This window comes from Marmota marmota, unplaced genomic scaffold, assembly GCF_001458135.2.
Source record: "Marmota marmota marmota unplaced genomic scaffold, marMar, whole genome shotgun sequence".
Taxonomy (NCBI): Eukaryota; Metazoa; Chordata; class Mammalia; order Rodentia; family Sciuridae; genus Marmota; species Marmota marmota.
The window spans coordinates 13563511-13586298 of NW_026000169.1; the positions used below are offsets into that span (position 1 = coordinate 13563511).

Below are 22788 nucleotides of genomic sequence, written 5' to 3' on the forward strand. Positions count from 1 at the left end.
ATTTGCCTTTCTATGCCTGGCCTATTTCATTCAGCATAATGTCCTCTAGATTCATCACTGTTGTCAAAAAGGACAGGATTTCCTTTCTTTTTAAATGCTGATTAACATTCCAGTTTGTGTGTGTGTGTGTGTGTGCACGCGCGCTCACACATGCATGTGTAAAACATTTTCATTATCCATCCATCAATCAATGAACACTTAATTTGTTTCTATGCCTTGACTACTGTGAATACTGCAGTTAACATGGGCATGTAGATGTCTTTAGGCATAACCATTGCATTTCAGTACCCAAAAGTGGAATTGCTGAATTATATGGTAGTTCCATTTGAATTTTTTTAGAATCCTCTACAATGTTTTCCATAATAGCTATACTAATTTACATTTCCACCAATAGTGTACAAGGGTTCCCTTTTCACCCTTGCCAATGTCTTATCTCTTGTCAATTTGATAATAGTCATTCTAATAGGTATGAGGTAATATCTCGTTGTGGTTTTAATTTTCATTTCCCTGATGATAAGTAACGTTGAGCAGCTTTTTATATATTTCTTGGTCATCTATATTGCTCCTTTTGGAAAATATTCAGTCCTTTGCCTAAAACAAGCATAATGAAATTAATTTTTTTAATTTAATTCCTCACATAAAAGACAGATTTTCAATAGGATAAAAAAAATCCAGTCACATGGTATTCACAAGACTCATACCTAGAACATAAGGACATACTAAGAAAAGAAAGGTGTGGTAGCAGTTATAACATCAGAAAAATAGTCTAAAAGAAAAAAGTCTTATTCCATACTTTAAAAAGCCATTATATAATGAGAAATAGTTCAGTTTCCTAAGAAGATACAAAAATTCTAAATTTATATATAAAAGTCCCAAAATGTTTACAACAAAACTGATAAAACTACAGGGAGAAATTAACAAATACACTATCGCAGTGGCAGATTTCAACACACTTCTCAATTAGTGATAGGGCAAACAGACAAAAATTAGTAAGGATGAATGCTTTAAAACATATTTAACAAGGCTGATCTAATGGACATACAACAACAAGTGGTAATACATAAAACTCAGCAACTGGAGAAAATATGTTCTTAAGCATGAACAGAACCTTAATATACCAGTTCCCTTAATTGTTTCCAGACTGTATGGTTTTCATATTCCCACTCTGTCTCTAAAATATAACCTAAACTTACAGGTATGGATTTTTTAAAAGTGGTGTCCTGTTGGATTACACTTAACTAAAACCTCACACTCCACATCAATGTTTATAGCAGCACAATTCACAATAGCTAAACTGTGGAACCAAATTAGATGCCCTTCAATGGATGAATGGATAAAAAAAATGTGGCATATATACACAATGGAATATTACTCAGCAATAAAAGAGAATAAAATCATGCCATTTGCAGGTAAATGGATGAAGTTAGAGAAGATAATGCTAAGTGAAGTTAGCCAATCCCCAAAAAACAAATGTCAAATGTGTTCTTTGATATAAGGGGCCTGATTCATAGTGAGATAAGGAGCAGGAGCATGGAAGGAATAGACAAACTCTAGATAGGGCAGAGGGGCAGGAGGGGAAGGGAGGGAGCAAGGGGTTATTAATGATGGTGGAACATGATGATCATTATTATCCAAAGTACATGTATGAAGACATGAATTGGTGTGAATATACTTTGTATACAACCAAAGATATGAAAAATTGTGCTCTATATGTGTAACAAGAATTGTAATGCATTCTGCTGTAACATATAAATAAAATAAATAAATAAAACCCCACACTCACTCATCCTCCAGAAGCATGGGGTCTCCTTTGATCCCACCATATCTGACATGCTGTCACCTTACAATATCACACTTCAAGCTGTTATTTAATCATATTAGACCTCCAGCTACATGTCTCCAATAACTAATAAGAGCCCTGGGGATTGCAACACTCTATTTGTAATTTTATAATACCCTGCACATATTATGTATATAAGTGATATATAGTAAGTGCACCCCACATAATATCCCATACAGTGGTGTATAGTGAGTGCACAAAAAGAATTGTTGAATTAATTGTTACTTTAATAGATCAGAAAGATAAAGAAATCAAAATGCAAAAGACAAAAGGGAGTTGATGATGAAACAGTGGCTCTCTTGAAGCAGAATGTGTACCTAAATCACAGGAAGGAAAGATGGAGCAAGCAGTAATGATACAACAGGTCATTCTTGGACCATCTCCTGGGCAGACCATAAAGCAGCATTTAATTATGTATCCTGGAAGTGGGCAGGAAAAAGAAACCTCAAAAAATAATTCAGTCAGTAAGAGCTCCAAGGCAGAACAGAAGGAAACAGAACAGAACATTCGTTAGCAAAAACATTCCTTTCCTTTGAAATCTTCAAAGCACAATGCAATCGGTGATTAGGTCTGTGGCTGTAAGGACCTGCCTCTTCCCTGTTCCCTTCTTCAAAAAGAGATGAAAATGAGAACCAACTACCACTTCCCGATCGATTAGACATGAAAGAGAAATATTACTAGGAGGAGAGTACTGACAAGAGGAGTTCCTTGGCCAGAAAAACCTCTGACAACTACAGACCAATTCCCACAATCATTACAGCGTGAGAAAGAAATTTGGAGGGGTATTAAAGTTACCTCGTTAAAGCTACAAGCAGATGACTCGTTTCTGGGTGGATCAGAAACCAGACTGTGTTTAAGAACTATCAGAAAAGGAAGAACTCAGAACAAAACAACTCCCATTCTCACATAAATCCTTCAGAGACAGGGGCTGGGGTTGTAGCTCAGTGACTGAGTGCTTGCCTCACATGTGTGAGGCTCTGAGTTGATCCACAGCACCACAAAAATAAATAAATAAATAAATAAGGATATTGTGTTCATCTACAACTTAAAAATTTTAAAAAATAAATAAATAAATCCTTCAGAGACAAAGCCTCCAGTATTTAATTAACAGTAGCTAAATGTGAATAAAGATGGGTTTTAAAAAATACAGTTGTCATGCTAAAGTCTTACCTATAATTGGTACAAAATGAATATGAAGAAAATAATCCCAGACTTGTTTATGCTAATGGTGAGAGTCTAATTGTGGCTGGAATGACAGATATACCCTTCTGCAGCATTTTAATTGGAGATGGAGTAAAAGAATCCTTACCAGAAAATAATGAAGAACCCACATGACCTGAAAGCAAAACCAACTAAGGTAAATAAAGATAAATAAAAACAAGGAAAATCTCATAGTTGGAAAGAGCTTCAGTGTTACATTGAATTAAATTCTCCCTGGCTTTTAGGCTAGACAAAATTTATTTTTTCCAACCCCTAAAAGCAGAAATAGTAGCACACTTAAAGCAGAATTTGTAACTAATTCTAAGAAATGAATGTATCTCTAAATGTAAAATGGCCCTTAATTCTAATCCTTCATTCTTCAGACAGTGATCATAGCAATAGGGGAATGTTCATGAAAAGAAATATTGGCTTCCTACAAAATAAGCAAAAGTGGGATGCCAGGCATGGTGGCGCATGCCTGTAATCCTAGTGATTTTGGGTGGCTGAGGCAGGAGGATCGCAAATTCAAAGCCAGCCTCAGCAACTCAGTGAGGCCCTAAACAACTTAGCAAAACCCTGTCTTAAAATAAAAAATAAAAAGGGGTGCGGATGTGGCTTAGTGGTTAAGTACCCCTGGGTTTAATCCCTGGTGCCAAAAAGAAAAAAAGTGGGATGGGTAATATACATTTAACACTATATTTTTTCTTCTTAAAATTTCAGCATCACAAGTTTATCTTTTCCATACTAAATGTGTGATGTTTTGAAAGTTACTTCATTTGCATAACTACAAAATTGAGAAAATAATAGTAGTACCCTCATAAGGTTGGCCTGAAAATTAACTGATTTGATAATGCAAAATGCCTAGTATATTCAATGAATGTTAAACAACATTATCATCATCATCATTAATTTTATTTATTATAAATGCTCAGTATAAAGCAAAGATTCAATGATTAGCTATCATCATTTTCATCATCATAATATTCATTAGCATCATTGTTGAAAGAAATTCACAACTAAGGTAGTCACTTTGGAGAAAATGAGTTTAAATATCTTTAATATTTAAATTCTATGGGCTGGGGTTGTGGCTCGGTGGCAGGGCGTTTGCCTCACATATGTGAGGCACTGGATTCGATCCTCAGCACCACATAAAAATAAATAAACAGAATAAAGATATTGTGCTCATGTATAACTAAAAACTATTTTTAAAAAAATTTCACAAGTATATACTGAGCTGCTACTATTTGCCAGGAATTATTCTAAGAGCAAAAAAAAAAAATTAACATTCTTACAGCAGGGAACTGGGAGCAGATAAATAGTAAATCCACAAATTACATAGTGTACTAAGAGATAAATGCTATAGAAAAGAAGGAAAAATAAAACATGGCAAAGACTTCAAGGAGGCGAGGGAGACATCTAGGCAAACTGCAGTACAGGCAGAGGGAACAGCCAGCTCACCGCCCTACTGTGGGAATGCGTTCAGCGTTTCTGAAGACACCTATGAGACCACCAGGAGTGAGTAAGAAGGTGAGTGACTGGAAGGGAGATCAGAGACATCAAGAAATAGAAGGCCACATCCTGTCGGATCTCCCATGTCAGAGTAAAGACTGTTTTTATTCTGAGTGAGCTGGGAGTTGCTAGAGGATTTGGAGCAGAGGAAGGTTCCACATGGTCTGGCTTATTTCTAAGAAGAACCCTCTCGCCCCTGAGTTAAGAACAGACTGATAGGAATGAGTGAGATGCAAAGTAGGGAGAGATCTGAAGAAGGAGGACTATGGGTGACAAAATTGTATTTCATGTGGGATTTGTGCGAAATGAGTTGATGGGAGCTGCTCTTGCCACACACACACACACACACACACACACACACTGAAAAACCATGTGAGATGATATGTTAATTTGTTTCACTACTGTTTACCATCTATATGTATCCCATAACATCATATTGTGTACCTTAAGTATATGCAACAATATCGATTAAAGAAAAACAGGGAGATCACTTTGAAAACTAGTACAGTAATCCAGGAAAGAAAAAAGAAGGTCCATAAACATGTCTCACATGAACTTATGAATATCCCACCTAGAGAGAATGTTAGGAGAACCTAAGGGATCCTTATCAACAGTTATTCTCTCCTTTAGAGTTATTATACTGGTTTTGGAGTGTAATTGTGCATAGCAAAATCACAGTTACCATAAGTAAAGTGCAGTTAAGTACTTCAGAGTCAAAAAACTAGACTGTGTCTGGAACAAGGTAAATAATATCCGCTTATTTAATTCAGTAAATCAGAATTTATTCAACTTCTTGGTGGAAATGTTATTCAAATATGATTTTTAATGGGAAAAAAATATGACATAGGGGGAAAAAAACCTTGAAAAACAAGAGACTGTTGTTTCTCAGTTGCTCAAGAAGCACAGTTACATGTTAATTCACATTCATTCATCCTTTCATTAAACAAATATAATTGACCACCTACTGTGTGTCAGGTACCATACTGCTTTCTGACTGAATCACTTAACCTAGACTTAAAGGATCAAACAAAAAGAACTAGGGTGTGAAAACAATTTCAAAAAGTTCACATTTGGTTGACAGACACACAGAGCTCAGGATGAGGCCCCTGACCTGTTAAAAACCTAGGATTCAAAAGTTAGCACTACATCAAGAAGCTTACAGTCCCTGTTCAACCTGGGTTCATGATGAGCCAAACAGAAAATTAAGATAATTATGCTTTAAATATTATGTTAATTAATCTTTGTAAACAATTTTTCAAAAAGCATCTTAAATATTTAAATGTATTTCAGTCTTCCTAAGAGTATTTTTCTCAAACTTGCATGATAATTATAGAAAGAAATAATTATAGAAAGAAAATATTCACCTTCTATTTAAAGAAAAAATATGTATGTACTATTAACAAACCAATGTTTAATGTTACATATGATCAAAGAAAGAATAATTGAAATTGCAATAATTTGGAATACTGATCATTGATACTGACTGTTTTCTATGTGATAAAGCACACAAACATCTTTTCAAGAATGCCCATCCATTTTAAAGTATTTTCTCCACCTAATATCAATCTTCACTGGTTACATTTATGTACCTGGCAAGCACAATGTATTCAGTCCATGCCAATGTTCTGCTAGAGGCACCACAGGGCAGATAAGAAGCTAATGCTAAAACACGATGTCACATATAGTAAATCTAAATCACTGTCTCTGTCATCAGAAGACAGCAGCTCTCTCTGTGATTTATACTAGACATCACAAAATTCCTATAATGCTCTCCTCATTCTTTTTCTCTTTTACAAGTGGTGGCAATTATTCCCCTAATTCTTAAAAATTCTGCAAAAAATATAGAAGTCTTTCCTTTGAGGATGCATGCACCTTCGGTGATTCCACAAAACCAGTTGGTATATCAGTAAGGGATATTCAATGGACCCACTAACATTCTAAGACCACATTATCAATCAAACTAATTATTTACCAATGGTGCCATAGACATCTGTTACTTTTTAGTCTGCTCCTTACCCTTTGAGAAATACCCCTTTCCGCTTACAACTTTTAAAATGGCATAGTTAAGAACTAGCAGAACCCCTCCAATACCCAAGGGAGAGTATGAGACCAAGGCTAACTCATTTCTCTTCTACCACCCCAGAAAGTTCTTGGTCCAGAGGAGAGCACCTAACCGAAAGTAACCTACTTCCTCTAGCGAAACCCCATCTGCCTGAAGTTATCATCCAGAACACTAGTCCTTTCAAATTATTATTCCAACAAATGGATTATCCACTGCTTAGGTTAGAACTCTCCTAACCTAGATCATAAGCTTTCAGGGGACACCTCATATTGAAACCATAACAGTAGATGACACAAAACAAACATGAACAATGAAAGAAAAGGGAGGGAAGGGGAACATAGAATCTATCTGTTTTTGAGGTCATGCATTATAGGGGAAAGTGTAGGCCTGCAAACCATTTTCCACACGGCGGATGGAAAAAAAGTCTGCCAGAGAACACAGCTTATAAGAAGGAAAAAATGAAGAAAGCCAGATAAAATCCTGGTGTCACCAACTGTTTTGGTTTCAATATGAGGTGTCTCCTGAAAGCTCATGCTTAGGTTAAGAGAGTTCTAACCTAAGCAGTGGATTAATCCATTTCTAGGAATAGTAATTTGAAAGGACTACTGTCCTGGATGATAACTTTAGGCAGGTGGGGTATAGCTAGAGGAAGTAGGTTACTGAAGGCATATTTTTGGTGAGGGTTATATTTTGTCCCTGGAGCTTTACTGTCTCTGCTTCCTGGCTGCTATGTCAATGCGCAGCTGTCCTCTGCCATGAGGGTCTGCTTCACCTCAGGCCCACAGCAATGGAGTCAGCCAACGATGGACTGAAACCTCTTAAACCGTCGTCAGCCAAAATAAACCTTTCCTTCTCTAAGTTCTTCTTGTCAGGTGTTTTGGACACAGCCATGAAAAGCTGACTAACACATCAACTCAACCCTTGGTTCCAGTTGCAGCTGAAGCCAAAATCTCTTCCTGGACTTCCCAATAATGAAAACAACAACCCTCCACTCTGCATGCTCTGGTTGGGTTTCTGCCCCTTGCAGCAGGAGTAAATGTAGCCATGAAGGCCACATAGCTAGTAAAGAACTGACAAAGTATAACCAAAACCATTCTAGCCTCATACCAAAAAAATAAAATATGTACATTTTGTCACTGACTCATTCATTCAACAAGTATTTTTTGTGTGTTGATTCTGAACCAGACATTGTCCTAGGCTCTGTGGCCATAGCACTGACACAACAGACCAAATTTAGAGCTTAAATTTGGCAGCAATAGCCACTATTACATGTTAGCCCAAGTATTCCCAAGCTTGGACCCAAGGGGTGGACTTCAAGGAGGTTCAAGGACCCTAAATATGTTTAATACCCTAAATATGTGTCTATGCATATCTATGGCAAGTTGCAATATAAATTTTGTTTCAAAGACACATATGACCCAAGAAAAAATCCAAAAAAACCCTTACAGCATAAGTGTGATAGCCAGCTTTGCATTGCTGTGACAAAATACCTGAGGTGGGGAGAGATTTAAAAGAAGTAAAGATTTATTCTGGCTCATGGTTTCAGAGTTTTCAATTCAAAGATGGCTGCCTCCATTGTTTTGTGCCTGAGGTAAGGCAGAATATCATACTGGCTGGAGGACGTGAAGAAAGAGCGTGTTTATCTCATGGCAGCAACCAGGAAGCAGCAGAGTGAGGGGCCAGGATCAAGGTATTCCTTTAAGGACATGCCTCAGGGACCTATCCCCTTCAGCTAGTTCCCATTTCCCGAAGTTCCACCACCCCCTTAAGAGTGCCTCCAGCTGGGGACACAGCCTTCAAGACATACACCTTTGGGGAAATCCCAGATCCAAACTCTAACAATAAGTAGACCTTGGGATCATGAGGTCTTCAAATTCTTACAGAAATTTAATCTTCACCTCAGCACAAAGCTGGTGTTGTGCAGAAACACCATTCTCTTGTATAGCAGACAATGAGGTTAACTCCATTAATCATATCTTTTCCTATGAAAACAAAACTAAGAGCTAATAAGGGGTTGCCTTAACCCATAAGATGCTGGAAGGTGTCTTAAATATTAGCTCTTTAATTAAGGATTGTGCCTGAAGAAGAGGATAAAACCGAACCCTCCTCTAGATCACACAGTCTCAACTCCCTCAAATGCTTTTGTGGCCAACATATCACTCGATAAAGTTGAAAGCCCTGATGGAAGCAAAGGAACTGCAGATATTTCTACCAAAGAGGGACCTCTACCGCGAAGTTCTAAAGGCCCAGTTTACAAACATTGCTGTCATCCACAGTCAGTTTTACATATTCCGTTCTTTTCCCTTAACAATTTGAATTTAAAAACCTGCGTGCTACAATTTAATACAACTAAAGAGCAATCAAGTTGGACCCCAAAGGAAAGAATTTTTTTCATCTGTAAAATAAATTTCTTCTAAACATATTCCTTTCTGGATTAAAAGAAAAATAGGAATTAGGGTCATGGCTTTCCCTTCTTCTAAAAGCTCTTCCAGAGATGTCTAAACAGCAGCAATTGTTATCATTATTATCTCACCTTAACTTTCTCTAAGAATGTGATTTAGTGGTTTTCATTCTGGCTGCTCCAGCATCTAGGGTACCAAATTTAGAATCCTTTACGATGTAAACCAACTTGTTTCTCAACCTCCTGCCTTTTCATGGAATGATATTTAAGACTTTTCGACAAGAAATGTCACTAGAAAAGACAATCTCATTTGACATTTTGGTAAGATTTTACCAATTCCTCCCAAAATGGTGTGACTGTCTTGCCTTCTAGAGAGGTGAGAGAAAAAGCCAGGGCCACTACTCCATGACTGGGCCCCCGCCACGGTCTTTCTGTAGCACAGGGGCTCATTTCTCTGTCTATATCTGTCTTCTCATTCTGTTTCATAATGCCAAGCTTTAAGTAGTTTTTAGTTAAATATACCCAAAATATTTTTAAACTGCCTTTTTAAGCAATTGCTTTTAGGGTTTGATAGCCTTACTAGTGTGATGTTTTACCAACCAAACTTCTAGTCACGAAAGTGACAAACCTCCACCATTACCTTACCTCCTTAAACACACTATAAGAAACAAATATAGATTTAGTAATATACTCATTCTATTCCCCTAAACCAACCCAGATTTCAGCTTTTTTTTTTTAATTTTGTTTATCTTTACATATTCAGGCATAATGCCACTCATAGTTATAAATTACATGGAAAAATAAATCCATTAAGACACAGACAATTCTTCAACTCTGTGATGCTTTTGGGTTGTACACTAAGGGCTTTGTCACTGAAAGGCCACATCCATGTAAGATGAAGACATCTCCTGCCAGGAGGCATAGAAATTATCCTTAATCATAAAGAATAAGAAACCTTCACCATTTCATTTTGCTTTTGCTTTTGTCCTGTCTGAGAAAGTTCTGCAAAAAGCACATGATTCAAAAGTTTACTCTGGATTAAGATCTACTACTTACCAAGAGAACCACACCTTTTTTAGTTTTCTCTCAAAGTGATTTTAAGGATAATCTCTACTCTTAGTGGTTGCTCAAAGTTCTTATAGTTGTTTTTTCATAATGTCATATTTCCCAATATTAAGTTAGTGAAACGACGTCTCTTTAGTTACCTGCTTTATTCGGTGTTCTAAACCAGTGAATTCTAAGTATAAAAAAGCCATAGCTTAGGGACTTGCCATTTTCCCTACAGCCACCCCTTTCTCTTCTGCTCAGCAAGCACCACTGGGACATTCAGTCTCCCTTCCTTTCACACACCCATCAAAAGCCTCTTCCCTGCGGGTCTGAAATCTGAATCCCAACCACTTGGCAGTAAAGGGCTATCACCAGGCCAGGCTCCCTGCAGGAGCATTCCAAACATTGCCTAAAGACTCCCTAGTAGCAGAAGTTTTCTTAAAAGGACTTGGAATTTAAAAACAGGAACAGAGAAGATGTGATAGGAAATGCTTTATTTTCACTTAATGTCATATTTCCTTGAATTTATGGATATCTAGATTTAGACACATTACTCTGCTTAATCTTTCACCCTTTAATCTTTCCTGAATGCTAGAGTTCAAAGAAACAGCTGGACCACATTTTGAATTTTATTTGTTTGTTTGTTTTTAACAGTCGACAAAATTTGAAGCTATCTTCCTCTCTTATACTTTGAACTAAAAAAGTGGAGGAGGGATTGGGATTGTAGCTCAGTGGTAGAGTGCTTGCTTAGCATGTGTGAGGCACTGGGTTCCATCCTCAGCACCACATAAAAATAAATAAACAAAATAAAGGTCCATCGACAACTAGAATAATATTTTTAAAAAAAACAGGGGCTGGGGTTGTGGCTCAGTGGTAGAGTTCTTGCCTAGCACATGCGAGGCCCTGGGTTTGATCCTCAGCACCACATAAAAATGAAAAAAAAAAAAAAACAGCTAATAAGGAGAGGATACCTTAATGACACTCCAGGTATCATGATTTATCTGTGAAGTTGTAGTCAGATGATAATTAGAGTATAGTTTTAAAACGCCAAAAACAAGATTTTTAACTTTTGATATAACTAAAACAATATTTGTTTTCCAAATATGTTCTTTTATCAATAAACATAAAATAGAATCGTACTGCAGAGGAGATACTTTCATTCTTTTTGAATTATAAAAATCTGAAAAAAATAAGCCATTGATATTAAAATACGTAATTTGATTCAACCCTTGCTATTAAAAAGGAGTAGGTGATCTCCCTATGACTTAATCACTTTAAAAGCATCTAATACTAATTTTTTAAATGTCTACCATGAATCAGTATATCTTTCCAAATATTCAAACAGGTTTAATGTCACTTCTTACCCCCAAAGGACCACACACAGATATTATCAGTACTCCTAAAAGAAAAAAAAAAATTATTTTTGGACTGGGGATTGAATCCAGGGTACTTTACCACTGAAATATATCCCCAATCCTTTTTTTCTATTTTTTGTATTTCTTTTTTTATTTTTTTTTTTTTTTTTTTGCAGCTAGGGAGTGGGTATCAGGGATTAAACTCAGAGGCACTTGACCACTAGAGCCACATCTCCAGCCCTATTTTGTATTTTTATTTATTTATTTGTTTGTTTATTTATTTAGTTATTTTATTTTTTTTTTTTTAGAGGCAGGGTCTCACTGAGTTTCTTAGTGTCTCCCCGTTGCTGAGGCTGGCTTTGAACTAAGGATCCTCCTGCCTCAGCCTCCCAAAATCACTGGGATTACAGGCGCTCGGCAGGATATACGGGTCTACTTTTATTTTGATACAGGGTCTCACTAAATTGCACAGGCTAGCCTAGAATTTAGAATCCTCCTGCCTCAGACTTTGGAGTAACCGGGATTACAGGTGTGTACCCGGACACTAGGCTCAGTATCTCCGGTTTAAAGATGGGGATCTTGATTCAAAGTTAAATGATTTTCCAAGTTGTCAAAACCTCTTCAGGGCATAACAAATTCATTCCTATGCACCTGAGTAGTTCTTTCTGCAATCCACACTGCTTTTAAAGACTCATTATCAAACATTTATTTATTCAAGGATTTAACTTCAACCTTGAAATTAAATATGATTTATACAGTCATGTCAATAATCTATCAATGGGTTGGGGATGTGGCTCAAGCGGTAGCGCACTTGCCTGGCATGTGTGCGGCCCGGGTTCCATCCTCAGCACCACATACAAAAAAAGATGTTGTGTCCGCCGAAAACTAAAAAATAAATATTAAAAAATTCTCTCTCTCTCTCTCTCTCTCTCTCTCTCTAAAAAATAAATAAATAAATAATCTATCAATGTTTTCAATACTTCAACATGGATCCAAATTTTAAGTATGTAAGAAAGAAGAAAAAAAAGTTGAAGATACTTTTTATTTACTTGTTTGTTTATTTATTTTTTGGTACTGGGGATTGAACTCAGGGCACTTATCCACTGAACCACATCCCCAGCCCCTTTTATTTTTTATTTTGAGACAGGGTCTCACTGAGTTGCTTAGGGTCTTGCTAAGTTGCTGAGGCTGACTTTGAACTTGCAATCCTCCTGCCTCAGACTCCCAAGCCACTGGAAGATACTGACTATATATATATATATTAGACACAATACCTTTATTTTATTTATTTATTTTTATGTGGTGCTAAAGATCAAACCCAGTACCTCACACATGCCAGGCAAGTGCTCTACCACTGAGCTACAACCCCAGCCCTAGATACTGACTTTAAGAGTTAGGAAAATTTAATTATTCTAAAAGATTACACAAAGATCACATTTCAAATATTACATATTTTATAGTAATTAGAAATTAAAATTATATTTAGTTTGAGCACAATATAAATTAGGTTTTTAACATGGAGAACATTTAAATTTTTAAATATTTAAAGCAGTTTAACAACACAATTTTCTAATTTTTGAGATCGAAATTGATCTTTTGATTTTAAAATTCAAATTTTAAGTTTAGAAAATTTTAAACCCCGATTATATTACACTCCACATTGTGTCCTCTTCATTAAAATAATTAACTTATGTTCACTATGTGCATATAAGTGCCACTATTATGCCATAAAGTAGGTAAACTGTTTATATCTAAGCAAAAGTTTTCTTAAAAAAAGCAAGAAATTAACCAGTTGCACTGGTACACGCCAGGCCTCTGGAGGCTGAGGCAGAAGGATCCCAAGTTCAAAGGCAGCCTGAGCAAAAAGTGGGGTGCTATGCAATTCAGTGAGAACCTGTCTCTAAATAAAAGACAAAATAAGTTTGGGGGGCCGAGGTTGCGGCTCAGTGGCAGAGCACTTGCCAAGCATGCATGAGGCACTGGGTTCGATCCTCAGCACCACATAAAAATAAAATAAAGGTATTTTGTCCACCTACAACTAAAAAAATAAATGTTAAAAATAAAATAAGGCTGGGGTGGTAGCTCAGTGGTAGAGCGCTCACCTAGCACATGTGAGACCCTGGGTTCGATCCTCAACACCACATAAAAATTAATTAATTAATTTTTTTTTAAAAAAGGTATTGTGTCCATCTACAACTAAAAAAAAATATTTTAAAAATAAGTAAATAAATAAGGCTGGGGATGTGGCTCAGTCGTTGAGCATCCCTGAGTTCAATCCCCCATACCAAAAAAAAAAAAAAATTAAACTTACTGTAAGAAAGACAGATTCAAATACATATGCTTTCATGAATGAGAACTATTAATCAAAGTTCTATGCTCATGAATAATGTGCTTCTTTTTAAAGTTTGTCTTATGCTCCTTTTTAAATTTTGCATCAACATTATTGAGATATAATTTAGCAACAACAAACTGCTGCCTTTTCTTTTTGACCCCTTACCAGTACTCCCACCCTTGATTTCCTCAGAATCCTCTTCTACACTAACAGATGCCAAAGTAATGTTTAGGCCACTCCAGGCTACTGAAGCTTTGCGAGGGCATATAAATTTTTATCAGAAAGAAGCAGAAACAGTTCTGAAAGCCCAGAAAAACAGTAGCCTGGAAATGAGACTAGTCTGATATAAGTACCCAAATAATTAAAGGCTTCCAGTTTTAAATCGTATTTGTACGGACCTAGGAAATGAGGATTCGTGAAGGTTAAGGGGTGATCCTATTTGGCCACAGTGGACACGTGGCATCTCTGCCTGTCCAGCACCCACCACCCGCCTACTGACAGCAGAGCCCAGACCAAAGAACCGGGAGGGGTCTCCTCCTACACAGTGCATGATGACGTCACCTCTGAAACAGGCTCCGCTCCTCCCCCAGCCGCGGTGTTGGCTGAAAGATGTGACCATTACCTAAGCCACTGCAACAGAGATAACTGTAGTACTGTACTTTCTCTAGAGTTTAAGGAAATGGGGCACTCCTTTTTTCAGCTCTGAGTGTAAGAGAACGGGGGTAAGGCAGAAGCTACTAGCGCCAATTAGCCTCCTTTGGGACAACACCTGCCCAGGATGTGACTAATACTGATAGTACAGCAGAATCCGGGGAGATGGAGAGCAAGTCCTGCAAACTGTGATGCCAAGATTTCCCAGTTACCTATCACAATATCCTCTTGTTTTGCTAGAAATATCTTAAATTGAGTTTTCTGATTCTTGCAACCAAAAAATATCCTAAAAAAAAAAACTAGTGTCTTCACATAACACTCATTCTTGGTCACATCCAGGAGTGTGGCACTTGTTGAACTCTTTCCCATCACCAATTACTCTGGTAAACCTAGAAAGAGCCAACTGGCTTAAACATCACCATAAGGAATTTATGATGGCTAACAGGAAATAACTTTCTCATAGAGAAATTTTCAAGGGAGGGGTTACAAAGTAGTTTCTCTTTCAAAGTATTTTTTTAAAGCTTTAATGTTTTAAAGGTTCTTCTATACTTTGTGAACATGAGTATATTACATTTACAATAAACAGAAAAAATCTTCTTTTAATGCATAATTAAAAGAAGGCAAAGGCCTGAATAATTTTTATTCATTAAGAAGGAATAAAGATGTACTTTTTATTCCTTTTCAATCCCCATGATTTTGTCTAAAAACTGTGAGTATTCCCAAGAGAAATGTTATAATTTGATTAGTTGCTATTTAAAATTTGACAAGATTTTCTCCCACAAATTTGTTTATTTGTAAACTGATTAACTATCCAAATCAGATAAATTGTTTTTGCTAATCTACATCTGACAGTCACAGAAGTTCAATCAGAATTCTTGCCAAGAGAGAGTAGCACCAGCTGTTCATTGGAAACATATATTAAAAACTATATCCTATTGGCTCCAAAACAAATACATGTTTTATGTCAATAAGTAAGACAAAAAATTGCTTCATTACTATGTTCTAGTAGAGAAGAAATTTTAGCAACTAAAAGAGCATGTAAGCTTTAAAATTTAACAAAACATGAAAATTCTAGTCAAAGAAAATAATATATATCAAGCAATTCTAAGACTATTACTAATCTGATACACTCCAAGTGTTTTTAGTACATCAAATGAATTACATGCATCAAACCAGAAACAAAAGAAAAACATAAGTATTCACAATTTAATAACATATATTATTAAAGAAAGAAAAAAAAAACAAAATAAATAATAGATAAGGCAGCATGGCTCCAGAGAGCCTACTAGACAAACACCAGCTTAAAAACTGGTATACTACAAAATTTTATAAACATAATACAGCAGCACTTTTAACAACCATGCAATAGGAACTCAGCTAAGTTTCCAAAAAGACATCCATGCTAATTTTCTAGATATAATAATATAAATAATAACAATGATAGCTTCCACATAGTTGGCACTTAGATGCCTAATGCCTCAGACCTGATGGTGACCAAATATTTGACATATATTAATTTCCATTAGTTTCATGGCAGTACTACAAACTGGGCAATAATCCTACCTTGCATATAAGAAAGCTGAGATATTTAATATTAAATAACTTCTGAAGGTCACACTATGAGAAAAAGTGGAGCAATAATTTGAAATCAGATTCATCTGAGCCAAAAGCCCATACTCTACAGCATATGCTAACTATTCATTCAATATATTTCTGGAGTACCTATTGTGTGACAGATACTATGAAAATCACAGGGAACATAATATTAACAAAATAATGTGAAGTCTCTGCCCTTAGGGAGTTTAAAGTCTAATGGAAGAAGTAAATATAATTAGATACTCATAGAAATAGAAGCAAAATTAAAACCACAACTGTGATCAATTTTATAAAGGAAAAGAATATGGTGCTGTATAGCATAGAGGATCTCTCACAGTCTGAGAGATCAGTGACAGTTCACCACAAGAGTCACAGAGCTGAAATCTGAATGAGGAATAGGTGAAAGGCTTGCAGGTAAGAAGGGAAACTGACCAGAGGGGGAGCACATGTAAAGGTCTTGTGGCAATAGGAAGCTCATAAAATTCATGCAACTAAAAAAGAAGGCAGAGAGCTAGAGGAAGGGCGCATAGTACAAGATGCAGCTCACACACAGCTCAGAGACTTGGAAAACCAGAAATGAATTACATTTTATCCAGATATGAACAAATGAAAATTTCTTTCAAATCTGTACCTTTAGTTTTTTCAAGTAATTATGCCTCAATAGCAATGGTGAATATTTTCATTCATAAATCTTTTTTAGGTCCAAAGTGAAGAACTAAATGGACACCGTCCCTTCAGTGATTATGACGACAAGCTACTCTCATCCCTACACAACTGCTTGGTTCATGCTGTCATCATGTATCATCCTGATTCCTCGGCTGCCTGTCACTTGCAGGCTTCTGTTTGTCCTCCCATTCTCTGATCTTTCTAAAGCAAAACCAGATCATGTGATTGTGCTGTTTAAAAACCCTTCAATGGCTTCACATTGCCTAATAGGGAATACATCATCTTTTACCCATCTAGTTTCATATTTTGTTAGAGTATAGTAGAGCCACTGTTGGGTACATTTCTTGGGGCTTTGTTATTTCTAGTGCATTAGCCTCACCTTCATGGTCCAAGATGCCTTATTCCCATGCCCATGGGAGGGGGACTAAACACCTCCATTAATGGTTTTTCTTCCACGTGTAGTATATGGCCTCACCTAATTATGAAGGAGACTAGGAAATATGGTCTTTATTTTGGGACCCATAAACCCATCTACTTCTCTTAGTATGAAAGAAGGGGAAAATGGATTTCATGGAATAACTAACTAGCAGTCTCTGAAACAGAAATTGACATTAACATGTCTTTTTAAAATTAAATGTTTCAAACTAAATGATATAGTTGACATTAATTCTTTATAATTTATTAGACAAATTGTAACTTTCATTTTTGAAAAAAACATGCATTATGAACATGGGTGTATTCTTTAGAAAATGCTTATAGACTAACTTTATAGATATCCATTGCCAAAGAAATTACCGCCTGTCAAAATTTCTTCATGACAATTTACCAAAATAATTATTGATTCAGATTCTCTAATTATTAACAAAGTATTTTTATACTTCTGAGAGATTCCTTAGCAGCTGAGACTTTGGAAATAAGCACTTAGTTTATCCCCTAACAGATAACAATGACTTCATTTGTACTAACCAGGAAGGAAGGCTCTGAAAACATGACCTGTCGGGTAAAGAAATAAAGAAAAGTAAATAAAAGTCCCTTTCTCATTTATTAATACTAGAAATGCACTGATTTAGTAAAGTTTTAACAACTTACACTTTCACTGACAGTGAATCTTGATTTAAGTATCATTTAATATTTCTCATTCCTAGCCACCCACAAGTTTAGAATCCTGAATATAACAAATTTTTTTTCTTTGCTTTCCCCACCAACTATAAAGAACCAGAACTGAAATTACCTTCTCTGAAAACATGGTTGAAGCCAAAAATCTACTTGCAATGCAAATGTTTAAGTAGTTATGTCCCTGATATTAGCAATGACCTTGAACACTCTCAAAACAAAAGTGACCAGTCTTTAAATCATTAACTTACTTTGGATCCCTAGTGTAACTGTGTTTGGCGATTTGTGTATTCAATTTTTGTGAGTCACTGTCTTTATGTTGCTTGATATTCTTAAACTAGATTTAGTTTGAATGTTATAGAAATGGGAAAAAAAACTCTGATTATGTTTGGTATCATTTATCTCAAAATTATTTTTCAAAGTACTTATATTTTCAAACACCATTATAGGGGAATACAGTATGTTAGAACTAAAAGAAATTGAACGACAATGTTTTATTTTTTCAAATTATTTTATAATTTGTACATATCTACATTTTCACTCTCTCATTTTTCTCTCATATGTAAATCCTAAAGCAACAAGTATTCATTCAATAAGTAACACTGTGTTACACAAAAGGAGAGCTATTGTAAGGTTCCACTTACATGAGGTACCTAGAGTAGGCAAATTTATAAAGACAGAAAATAAACCCAAAGTTACCAGGGGATAAAGGTAGGGGAATATGAGGATTTATTGTCTAAAGGATATGGAGTTTCTATTTGAGATGATGAAAAAGTTCTGGAAACAGTGGTGATGGTTACTCAACACTGTGAATATAATTATTGCTGTGGATTTATAGACTTAACAAAAATTAAAATGGAAAATTGTATGTCATGTATATTTTCTCACAATTTATTTTAAAAAGGCACTACAGCTTACTACAGTATTAAACTGTCTATAAGCAGTGACAACCAGCATATGCCCAGGCCCTCTGTCCCCTTTCCCCAATGCCATACTGCCCCAGAAGCAGATAGAAATCAGAGCTCTGCTCAGTGATTTTCCTGGTAGCCAGATCAGAGCACTGGGATTCACTTTCATGACATAAATGATTAATCCTAATCCAAGTGGGGCCAAATGCTATCACTCTACAATCTGAAATTTGAGAGACACCAATATAGGAATTACAGGGTCAAGGTCATGCGGGTGGTGGGACCCAGAGAGAAGGTCCTGCTGTTGGGACTCTCACAGGAGCCCTGGATCTTGGCCTCCCTTAATGGCCACTTGTCAGTTTCTTGGCGCTCCTCCAGTATCCTCACAATAAATCTCCTTCTTTTCTTAAAGGTAGCCAGAGATGGTCTGTGTTCCTTACCAACAAAGAACCTTCCTTTCAACATAATGAAGTCATCTAAATCTTCAGCTTTATTCAGGTGGGCAAAGAGATGTACAAATATCCCTTGCTTCCCAGATCTTTCAAGGTTTTGAGATCAGATAGTAAGAATTAGGATATCAAGGGACACTGTGAATTGTTTTTGAAGATTTCCAAGGCAATTCACTATATAGTGTGCAAATAATTAAATATGAGTTGAACATGAGTCGGAGGTACTTTAGTCTCTTGAGATTTTTACAAATAATATACTTTGATTTATCACTAGAAATGTTAATAAACAACTTTTAAACAAGTTGTATTTTTCAGGGGGGTTTTGTTAGTTTATTTGGGCTCTTTACATTTAGCATTGGTGATCCATTTAAATTCCCTACAAAATATGAACAATCCTCTTTTCTACAGGAGACAATATGTGGAGAAAATCAGGATCTGTCCTTAGTGATTGTTTCATAATTAGCCATTACCACTACAGGTCTCAGGAAGCTAGACAACTAGGATTTACTTCATTCAAAACTTGAGTTTTACTACTTGCTTTGGTGGCACATATACTAAAATTGGAAGGATACAGAGATTAGCATGGTCCCTGAACAAGAATGATATGCAAATTTGTGAAGCATTCCATATTGTTTTTTAAAAGGGAAGAAAAAAAAAACCAAGGTTTTGTAGAGTAGAGGAAGGAGTGTAGGAGAGGGGAGGGAGGGCAGGAAGGAAAGAGAGGAGGGATGGGGGGATCATGAACTGAAATCAAATTCCATGTGTATATGATTTTGTCAGGATGAGCCCAACTACTTACTACATATAACTATAAACCTCAAATTAAAAAAAAAAAAAAGAGGTGGCACCTTGGAGACATGATTAGGCCATGAGGCCTTCACCCTCATAGGCTGTTATAAACAGCTAAATTTGGCCCCCTTTTGTCCTTTCTTGCCCTCTTGCCTTCCATCAGGCAATGATGCAGCAAGAAGAGTCTCACCAGATGATGAACCAATAAATTTCTGTTACTTATTAAAAAAAAAAACTAAGTTTTCTCTAGAAATCCATTGAGGAATTCTCTTGGATATAACCAATATATAATAAAGTCTAGCATTTTATAACTGGTACAAAGAGATCTTTATAATGATATTTTAATAGTGACTCAAACATCTCAGTAATAGATAGAACCTCAATGACGTATGTCTGAATTCTAAGAATTTAGATACCAATTGAGATTATGCTTTGTTCACTTCCTTAACCTTTCCCTGTATTCATAGGAACTTATCTATGGCCTTTGTCACTTTTTAAGACATCGAAAGAGAAAGAGGGTATGGTAGACTCCATACAGAGAAGAAGAGAATTTCAAACCAAGTGGGACAGCGTATGTGAGTGTGTATGTGCAGTGTGTGTGTGTGTGTGTGTGTGTGTGTATGCATATCCACGCAGTCAAATGCATTATAAGGAAAAAATAATTAAGAACTACTTTAAATGAAAAGCTGTCCTTATTTCCAAAGCTTCCAAGGAATCTATAAAACTTGAATTAAGTTCATGACTCATGAAGAAAAACTATGAAACACTGGAGATAAGAAGCAGCAAGGAAAGGGGAATAAAAATATCATATACAAAGAAGCTGAGTACCTTTTCTAAATTCTACACACACATACACACACACATACACACACACACACACAAACAAACGCTAAGTTTCTTCTTGACCAAGCTTTATATCCCCGGCCTCATTCTCTCAGGACTCAGTAAATCCAGCATATATTGAAAGAAGTCTTTCTTAATAATCTCAGAGGGTCTGAATCAAGTTTAAGTCTCTCACATTTGCTAAAATTAGCATAAAATAGATTCTCAGATTATTGCTTCTGTTTTTGTGTCTCTCAAAAATAACAAACTGTTTGCTTATAGTTTTCCAGACCTATTAAAATGGACAGAAAAATTCACTGATTTTTTTAGATGAAAAATTACCAAGAACACATAATCAATTATGGGAATAGATAAAACAAATATCCATCCTAATAATCCTGCAAAGTTTAGCTCATGTGCCAGCTCATTCTTGAAGCCCCCCCAGGTTATCCAAAGCAGAAGAGGAAGAAGGACTCTTCTGACTTCCTATTCTACTGTTTCTGACCACATTTTTGGCATTTATTTATAAAGAAGTACCTCACAGTGCAGATATTCAACACCATTCTTTTCTGTTACTAAATATTCAAAAGTGCTACACTGATTTCCCAAATATTTATTCAACACCTACTATGTACTAGGAATTTTGTCAGATGCTAAGCATACAAGAATTTAAATGACCACATTTTCTTGGTACTTGTTAGTTCCTGGTCTTGCAGCACTCACAGCACTGAGAGTAAAAATAAAAACTGCCTTCATTTCTCCCACAAATCCTGGCCCACTGTCGTACCACAAATTGTCAAAGGAAGATTTTATTTTTGAGATAATATTTTATAGCTTAATATCTGTCATCTCTTTACATGTGTATCCCTAGCCCATAGTGTAGCTCATTAAGCATTTACCAAAAGAATAAATCATCTTAACATGCTTCAGCAAAAAGTACACCATCAGGACAGTCACGTGGACTTCTTTCATCATGTGGACACTCTGTCAATTCTATGATTAAAGTTTTTTTCCTAAATAGCCTAATAGTTTATCTCTCTCTCTCTCTCAACTCAGGGGCATTCAACCACTGAGCCACATTCCCAGCCCTATTCTTTTTTTTTTTTTTTTAATTTAGAGACAGGGTCTGAGTTGCTTAGAGCCTCACAGTTGCTGAGGCTGGCTTTGAATGAGATTCTCAGGCCTCAGCCTCTGGAGCCACTGGCATGTGCCACTGCATGTGCCACTGCATATTACAGGCATGTGCCACTGCACCCAGCTATATATAACTCATTCTTAATTCAAGGTTGGAGATCTATGGTGTGTGTTGTTATAACCTATATAATAGCTATTGTTAACCAACAATTGATTTGAATTTTGAGAAAGCTAATCCATCCTTTTCAGACAGTAAAAGAATTTGTTAATTTAGTTTGAACACACACCCAATAACCCCTCACAAACTAATGCTATAGATGTTGACTAAGGCAATAAAAACCTCAATCTGAGTTCAAGGTTACTAAAAGAACAAGTCAACCATGCAAAAATGTATATTTTATGTGTGTAAACAGACTTCTAAAGTAAAACAGACTATATATTTACTGTATGAAATAAATTACTCATCATAATTGCTCAGTATTACTGGCTGGACAGACATTTTTCATAATACATTTTAATACCAATGTGAACTAGGAACAAATTTTTCATGGTAAACATATGACTATTTCAGTAACATGCTTTATTTATACTTTTTAAAATAAATATTATTGATGTAGCTCAGAGGTAGAGCACTTGCCCAACATGTGTGAGGCCATGGGTTCAATCCCCAGCACCAAAAAATTATAAATATAGATAGATATAAAGATATATATATATATATGTATGTATGTATTATTGATTAACAGTAATAAGAAGTTGAAGAATCCTTAAAAACATCATTTTCATTTTAATTAACTTTCCTGACTATAAAAGCAATAGGTGTTTAATTAAAGAAATATATTCAAAATCTGGGAAATAAAGGAGATATAAAAAGGAGAATTAAAAATCAGCCATTCATGGGCTGGGGTTGTGGC

General features: G+C 35.9%; 1 protein-coding gene and 1 pseudogene across 5 annotated transcripts in view; one reads left to right on the plus strand and one right to left on the minus strand.

Moving 5' to 3' along the window:
• The window catches only part of Itpr2 (inositol 1,4,5-trisphosphate receptor type 2), a 484436-nt gene that overhangs the window by 455046 nt on the left and 6602 nt on the right, over window positions 1–22788 (minus strand). The window lies entirely within an intron of this gene.
• On the plus strand, window positions 19664–19763 carry LOC125611811 (annotated as a pseudogene).